General features: G+C 49.5%; 1 long non-coding RNA gene across 1 annotated transcript; it reads right to left on the reverse strand.

Annotated features, from left to right (window-relative positions):
• Window positions 1-357: 357 nt before the first annotated feature.
• On the reverse strand, window positions 358-8371 carry LOC122470826. Its single transcript, XR_006294002.1, has 4 exons — window positions 6622-8371; window positions 6323-6471; window positions 5044-5176; window positions 358-402 (listed from the first exon to the last, which is right to left on the reverse strand). It is a non-coding gene; the product is annotated as an uncharacterized LOC122470826 (long non-coding RNA).
• Between the last annotated feature and the right edge of the window lie 283 nt (window positions 8372-8654).

Genomic DNA, 8654 nt, shown 5'->3' on the forward strand with positions numbered 1-8654 from the left:
TCGAACTCACAAACCGTGAGATCACAACCTGAGCCAAAGTTGGACGCTTAACTGACTGAGCCACCCGGGTGCCCCCGCCATTTCTGTTATTTTAAGGCGCCAGTGTGGTAATTTGTTACGGCAGCCCTAGGAAATGAATACACCTTCCAAATGATAAATCTGCTCCCAATTCTTTAAAAACATTTTTTAATGTTTATTTATTTTTGAGAGCGAGAGCAAGCAGGGGAGGGGCGGGAGAGGCACAGAATCCGAAGCAGGCTCCAGGCTCTGAGCTGTCAGCACAGAGCCCGACGTGGGGCTCGAACTCAGGAATTGCGTGACGGTGACCCGAGGCAAAGTCAGCTGCTTAACCGATGGAGCCACCCACGCGCCCGGCTCCCAATTCTTTACTCAGGCTCTGCTCTGAGGAGAAAGGAAACACCAGCCAAGATATCACACCTTCCTGGGTGTAAATCTCCCTGTACCGCAGATGGGGAACCCGAGGCACAGTCTTGCCCACAAAGCAGCGATGGGCTTCGTGGCTGGCAGGAGGTCAGTGGTTGTGCGAGAGCCGAGAGGCCACAGCGGCCCCGTGGGCTCAGCGGCCCAGCAAACGGAGGTAACCCTGTGGACTACTGGGTGTCAGAAACAGGGTCTTAAAAATGCAAAGCGTGAGACCCTCTGTGAGCGATGGTTGTAGACCGTGGGAAGAGCGGGGGTGGGGACCTCGGCCGGACAGGTCTGTAACGGGTTCTATCACCAGACACCTGACCTCCTCGAGTGATCCCTGGTTGTGAAGATACCGTCCATTGGGCCGCCCCGCCTGAGAAAACGGCTTTAACAATCAGCTGCTCGGAAGAGAATACGAAAGTATTTCTCTTTCTCTTGTTTGATGGTTTTCAATTCACTGTTTTTTGAGAGCTCCTAGATGCAGCTCTTTTTTTTTTTATTACATTTCTGTATTTTTGAGAGGCAGAGAGAGACAGAGCATGAGTGGGGGGAGGGGCAGAGAGAGAGAGGAAGATAGAGAATCCGAAGCAGGCTCCAGGCTCTGAGCTGTCAGCACAGAGCCCGACGCGGGGCTCGAACCCACGAACCGTGAGATCATGACCTGAGCTGAGGTCGGACACTTAACCGACTGAGCCCCCCAGGCTCCCCCGAGAACCGCTCGATTCTAAGCTCGGGCTCCCAGCTGGCGGGGGCTGACCCCTGAAAACTTGAGGAAGGGAGGGATCAACAGAAGCAAATGAAAAGGAGGACAGAGCATCTGCCAGCAGTGTCTTTGCATCCCTTGGGCCTTCGGTGTGTTGCCCTTTCCCTCTACCTTCTTCCCCGGGACAAAGCTCACTTGTGCCCTGCTCATCTGCCTCTTTACTCCTCTTATCTTGCTAAGGATGACTCAGAGGCACTGCTGGGCCAGGGAAGTTCTGCAGACTGGCGTGGTAGCCATTGGATGTCTGTAGCAATACCATGCAGCTAGAGGAAGACCTTTGTGCGCCAGGAGAAAAGGCAGTGAGACCTTTGGCTGTGGGTTTCCAAGAGAGGCAGCGGCTATTTCATGCCGCACAAAGGGCTGGCTGGCCCAGATAGATAGAAACCTTGGGACTGCTCACATCTCCTTCCTGGTAGCCTCCCCTGCCTAGCCCCGTGACAGAAGGAGCTACCCAGAAGCACAGAACACGGCTGAAACATTACTGCCTTCAGACGGGTTCTAGGGCAGTATTCTGTACTATTTGTATTCTGTAGATGTGCACCAAACCTATGCTTTGTTTTCACCATTCCTGAACCATATTTTGATAAATTAGAGTGATCTTGGGGGATGTATTCCAAATAGAGGTTAGTTCCTCCCCACCCCCACACCCCGTCCCGGGCATCACGTTTCCCAGGATGCTGTAGAAATTCAGTGATGCAGAAGCATGGTACCTTTTAAAAGTCGGAAGAGGCCCAGGAAAACTGCCATACTGCGGGGTGGGGAAGAGGGGTCAGTAGCCTCTGGGGTGTATGGGCGGAGCGATCCTGACCTGCTCTTGACCTACACCCAGATCTTCTACAAACTATTAATTCCTAAGTAGCTCTCAGCTGCAAAGTCATCTCTCCCTGGGGCTCTAGTTAGCTCACCGGCAGGATGGGCAGGGAGTCCTCTGTGATCACCCAGGTCCCATCTATTCCTAATATTTCCTAATCTTGAAACCCATTTAGCACTCAGGTTACCCTCAGATGCCCAGTGGTCCTCTTGGATGGCTCAGACTCCTCCCAGCCCTGAAAAGCTTGCAAATGAAAAAGCGGAGAACTTGTAGCTCGCTGGTCTCCCCTTCCGAGCTCGCAAGCTTTCAAAACAGCCCCCCTTCCTGAGGAGTGGGGAAAATGAATCCGTTAGAAATAAGAGGGCGACAGCTCAGGTCAGGGAACAATTGACAAGGGGCACCTTCAGGAGGGCTGTTAGAGAAGATGAGGCCTGTGGATTTCCTCCCCATAAATTGTCACAAAGTTGTAGACGCAGACTAATAATCGTGTTGTCTACTACGTTGACTGCATCAACTGCAGCTGGGAAGGGGCGGGGAGAGAAAACTACTACAGTCAGCTTCCAATTATGCTACGGTAACTGTTTAAACTTTATTGAGTAAATAATTATCTCCGGGAATTTAACAAGAAACAAAACACAGCATAACACCCATTAGTCATCTGTTAGAGGTCAAGGCTTAACTATATATTTAACACGGGTTTTTTTGGTTTGTTTTTTGGGTTTTGGTGGTTGTTGTTGTTGTTGTTGTTGTTTTAATTCAGCACCCTGGTTCAGCATAAGACATGAGCTAATCAAACCTCCAGGGGGTAAATGACTAGTTCTTTGGATAAATTGGGTTTTTGTTTTCATCTCTTCTTAGAATCTTTAGGGTTTGTAATTTATTTTGAACCAAAGGCAAGAAGGGAATAGAATATGCAGGTGTCTCGAGGTGACCCATGTGAGAACCAGGTGTGGGGGGTGGGGAAGCAAGTCAGGTGGGTTCTCCACGGGTCCAGTGCACAAGGACCCAGAGAGGTGAGTGAATGTCGCTTCGAACAAGAAGGGAGGTATACAGCAGAGGTTTGGACACACTGAATGGTCTTTTAAAAAGAGTAGTTAGTGAGCCCTCTTATAATATCTGTGCTGGGCTCGAAACAAAGGCTCTGTGGACAATAATGGCAGATTCAATGTTGTGATAAAATGGAGAGATGGGAATCTTTTTCCTTTTGATCGTAAGAAGTCAAATCAAAGCCTATGTGCGTGGCTGGTGTTGACTCTGCCGTCGATTCAGAGGACGGCTCTCTCTGACTGAGAAATTAAGGAATGGGTCATCATCTGGGGCCCTGGCCTCTGAGGTAAGGTTTCCTACTCTTGGTCACGGTTACATCTGGATTCTCTTCCCACCCGGGGCACATTTAGGGAGTTGAAATTGCCATGGCCAGAAATGCGGGCGGTTATGGTGACTTGGGGCTAAACAGTAGAGCTCTGTCCTGACCCAGTGCGGGGTGGGGGCTGTGGAGACTCTGGAGGGAGGTGCCAGAGAATTCAGAGGTAGGACCCCCTGGCGAGATGGAACACTATGTATGCTCGTGCTTCGAACAGGTTCAGATACAGCTGAGCCATTTGCTAGTGACGGGACAAGAACTTTCATGAAAAGGTTGGGCCACCTGTGGATTTCCTCATCTTAAGGACACCACTCCCTGAAGAACCCTTTTGGTTTGCAACTAAGCCTAATTCCTTGCGGGGAAAGAAGAAAAAGTGTACAGAGTTTGTGCTTCCCTTCATCTTTGTTGGCTAAGCCATCTGGTTCTAGTTTGAATCTCCAGGGAGTGTGCGCTGATTGGCCTGGGTGCTACTCTAGGTGCCCCTTCCCTGGCCAGCGCACCTGTCCCCCAACTGCCTGGAGCTGTTTCTCTGGAGAGCTGGCCTGGCACACAGAGCCTGCCTTGCTTGGGGGGGGATCCCCTCTGCCCGCAAGCACCCTGCCCCATGCAGGAAGCACCCTGTGACTGACCAGCCCCTAGGGGCCAATGACAGGAGGACATCAACATGGGACAACTCTGCCTTGCAGTTCGTGTTCCAGAGCTTTCTTCAGGTCGAGTGACCTTAGGTCTCAATAATTCCCCAGAGAGTTTTGTGCTCTTAGGGGTCATGGGGGCCTTCTAGCCACAATCCTGCATTTAGGAGCAGAGGCCCGCTCCTCTTGCTGGCGAGTGTGGTGCTTAAGATTTACTCCAGCTGTGTCCAGAGACTAGTTTCTGTCCCCCTTGACCAGCTAACCCCGGCGTGCAGCTTTGTAGGGGAACGGCATGGGAGCCAGCTGAGGCCGCCGACTCCGGGAAAACAGCCCGGTCTCCCAGAAAAGAGACCAAGGCCAAAGCTTAAGGCAGTAATAACAACTTTGATTTATAACGAGAACTAGTTGTACGTAATTACTGAAATATTGATTGCACGTTCAGCAGGGTGCTTCAATTAAAGACAAACCAAATCTGGCGAGAGCACCGAAAGAATCTTCTTGCAAACGGTTGCCATTTAGCCCTTTCCTACCATGATCTGGTGGGATTGTATAGGGTGCAGTTCAATTTATTGAGCATTGCCTTCAATGACGACGGCTCCTCGTTGTGCTTGAGGGGTTCCCGGTTGAAGGCAGAAAACAGTTACCATGATGCAATGCCAGTTCTATGTAGGGCAGAGTGAGGTGGGAACAAGGATGGGGGTACAAATAAATCTGGCGGAAGGGATCAGGGAAAAGATCAAAGATGGGCTAAAGGGAGGAACAGACTCCGGACACAAGAGAAGACCCGTCAGATAAGCCAGCACGGAAGGAGCTTTAGGGATTGCTCTCAAGCCACATTTTACAGCTAAATTCAAATATAAATTCAGAACCATTAACTTCATATGGGCCTTTGAAGTGTGATTGCTGACTGGTATATGCGCTCTTATTCTGCAAACTTCCCAGGACCTGCCTCCCATTACCTCTTAGACGCCCCCCCGCCGGCCCCCCACTTTTCCACCCACACTGACCTCTGCTAAGGAAGTCAAATACAGCCGGTGCACCCTACCTCTGAGCCGCGGTATTTGCTGTTCTCTTTGTCCGCAGTGGTCTTCCCCTTCAATATTCTCATGGGTTGCTCCTCCCTCCTTTTCGAATCTTTACCCGCATGTCTCGGCGAGGTGTTTTTCTGTCCTTCCTGTCTAAAATACGGCTCTGCTCACACCCAGTATTCTCTATTCTCCTTCCCTGAGTTATGTTCTCAAAATATCATGCTCTGTATTTTACCGACTTGTTATAATCTATTCTGTAACCTATGTGTGCGCAGCGACTTTCGTCTGTTTTGTCCGCTGCTGTGGCCCCCCAGCCTCGAATGGTAGCTGACTTGTGGCAGATATTAAATACGTATTTGTTCGAGGAATAAAGTGACCTCCTCAGCTATATTTTAATTTGCTGTTTCACCCACTCAACACGGTGCATTTTTTTTAACTTTCACATTTCTATTTTTCATTTTTTCACATTGACTTAAAAAAAAATTTCTCCCCCCCCCAAATCCTCCTGGTCATTTTTTTTTTAATTTTTTTTTTTAACGTTTATTTATTTTTGAGACAGAGAGAGACAGAGCATGAACAGGGGAGGGGCAGAGAGAGAGGGAGACACAGAATCCAAAACGGGCTCCAGGCTCTGAGCTGTCAGCACAGAGCCTGACGCGGGGCTCGAACTCACGGACCGTGAGATCATGACCTGAGCCGAAGTCGGACGCTTAACCGACTGAGCCACCCAGGTGCCCCGGTCATTTTTTTTTTTTTTTTTATAGTTTCTTATAGCTTGCCTATCTTTATGATTTTTCTTTCTTTCAGTCTTTACATACTGGACACATTGTCACTTTATATATTTTTGCATCTGCTCATTTCATTACCTAAAGGAAGGAGGCTGTATTCCGTGACTCATAATTTCTACTGATTCTCACTCATGGTGGCCTGTTTGCTTGTAGGTTTCAGGATCTTTGATTGGTTGATCCTAATGTGGGGGAAATCCTGAGGGCCTAAGATGGGGCTGCTTTGATCCTGAGAGGATGTGAGTCTGCTTCTACTGAGGGCGGGGACCCCGTCTGAGTGTAATGCAGGAGTCTCCATTTCTCCTCCCCATCACCTTTGGCTGCTGGCCTGTTCCTACCCTCGTCATTGCGTCATTACCATCATGACCGCGCCACCCCTGGCCTTGGAGCTCAAGGCAATCCCTCCTCCCGCATTCCCTTGTTCCCCAATGTTCCTACTCTAGATCCCTCTCACTTCCCCTCCCCCCTCACTTAACAGGATCCCAACAATGCCATAAAGAGCCCGTTTTACACAGGATTCGTTGTGCAGCATACGATACTGCTAGACGCAATCCAGGATTTCCTTCTGCTCCCATGCACGTCTGCATAATTATAGACTCTTGTTTGCCAAAGGCGGGCCGGAGCGGTCTCATGACTCTTGCTGTCTCTCAAGCAGGGCACCTGGGAAACAGTGTCCCCTCTGTAAGTCCTGATTTGCCGGTTAATAGGTAAGCACCCAATCAGGCAAATTAACATGCTTCACAGCTACCCCCCTTTAAGCGCATGCTCTAGTTCCGCGCAGTAAGGCCGTTCCTAATGATCCACACTCACGTTCTGGAGAGAGCTTCCCTGCGTTCGCTCCCGAGGATTACTGCAGTGTTGCTGGTACGATTTTCGCCCACTGCCACCTCCAAACCTGTTGCCAACTGTGGTTTGGAGCGGCTGGGCCGGCATCCCGGAGGCCTGTTTGTTTGTCCTAGTATTCATTACTACTTGGCTCGCGCCCCATCTGCCAGTGCAGAGTTATTTATATCGAATCGGAGAAGTCCTGGTGAGCTTCCCCGTGTAAGTCACATCCTCAGAATGTCTTGCATCCCCGAGGACTTGGCACGTGGGATCCTCGCAGGAAACCCCTCCCTGCTGACCCAGGGGGAAACTCCTGGTCTCCCTGGGAAGTGGCAGCTGGTCAGCTGGTCCAGCCATCTGCTTGGCTGATAAGGCCTTTGCATCTCGGTCAAGAGCGCTGGCCCACAAAACCTGCAGTGGAACTTGTCCAAAGAGGTGGTGACAGCTGAGTCACAGAGGATAGCATTGAAACTGCAGTCCTGGGGGATGGAGAGAGCCTCCCAGGAGTGGAGCCAGGGTGCTGAGTCATGCCCCTCAGCCCCGCATTACGTGCTGTGTGTCAAGGCTTCCAGAAGAAGGGGACGCTGGCTGCAGGTCACCAATGCTCCCAAGCCCCCGGGGGCCTGTTCTGTGAGCTCTGCAGGTCTGAGAGTGAGCAGTGCCTCCCCCTTTGATGACTAACTGTGGTCAATGTCACATTCTAGCTGTAATTCATCAGCTCTCATGTTTTCAACCAGCACAAACCTCACTGCAGCCAGCGTTTCACTGTGAGACACAGGATAGAGCCAAGTGAAGGTCTAACTCAATTAACAGATTAACATGAGTCCACAGGCGCAGATCTCTACAGACATCTGATCAGCCCTGAAAGAAATCAGGCTGGGGGTGGAAACGGTCCAATGATCATTTTAAATGAAACAGAACAAAGCACCGGTCCGCCAAATCCACACTTCCATGGGCGTTTGTAGCAAGCAGTATCAGAGGCATGATGTGGGGGGAAGGAGCCCGTGAGAAAACGTATGGCCTGGCAAAATGTTGTGCTGAAAGTAAATTTTCGAATGGAATGTATTTATTTACAAGTGTGCCACGCGCTATCAAATCACGGTGTGGGGAATCTGCGCCTAAGAAGCCTGCCCCATCCTATAGCTTCTGGAAAGGAGTTTCTGCCAGGGGAATATCAACATTGCACCACCAGGCCTCTGTTGAAATTGACTGGGCGCAGGGAGGTGGCCTAGTGTGGGTGGTAAGTTTCAAAACAGTTTTGAAACACCCACGGTGCTTGGCATCCTGGGTTCTGTGGTAGGCAGAGTCACACTGGTGCTGTTTCCACATCCACGGAAGGTTATTCTGATTCTACTAGGATAAAAAGACCATTTCTAGTTCCAGAAGAGCAAAACCAGCTGTTTCTGGATTCATCTCTTTTTCTCTTAAATGTAGCCTGTTGTCACAGACTGTCATTGGTTAAATTTTTCCCTTTGCGCTGAAAGATTCCTTTGTCATTCTCTGAAGGTTAGTCAGAATAAATATTACAATTTGGACTTTAAGCTTAGGACAAGCAGCTATTAACTGTTCTGTCACTTTTGTTTCTGGAGAAAGGTAAACAGATTGTGGTTTGTAGAAATTCTGCAAAGTTTGACGGTGTTTGATAGAGAAGCTGTTCTTAGGGGTTAGCAGTCGATTCCAAAGAGAAAACGATATATGTAATTAACATTACCCCCTTTTGTTCATTTGTGAACATTTAAAAATATTTTTTAATGTTTGTTCATTTTTGAGAGAGCGAGTGTGAGCAGGGGAGGGGCAGAGAGAGAGGGAGACACAGAATCCAAAGCAGGCTCCGGGCTCTGAGCTGTCAGCACAGAGCCCGACGCGGGGCTCGAACTCACGCACTGCAAGATCGTGACCTGAGCCGAAGTCAGGTGCTTAACCAACTGAGCAACCCAGGCGCCCCATTTGTGAACATTTTAAGAGATTTTTTTTTTCATTTGATTTTTATCATGGGATATAAAAATATCAGGAATAAA

Source organism: Prionailurus bengalensis, chromosome D3 (genome assembly GCF_016509475.1).
Source record: "Prionailurus bengalensis isolate Pbe53 chromosome D3, Fcat_Pben_1.1_paternal_pri, whole genome shotgun sequence".
NCBI classification, from domain to species: Eukaryota; Metazoa; Chordata; class Mammalia; order Carnivora; family Felidae; genus Prionailurus; species Prionailurus bengalensis.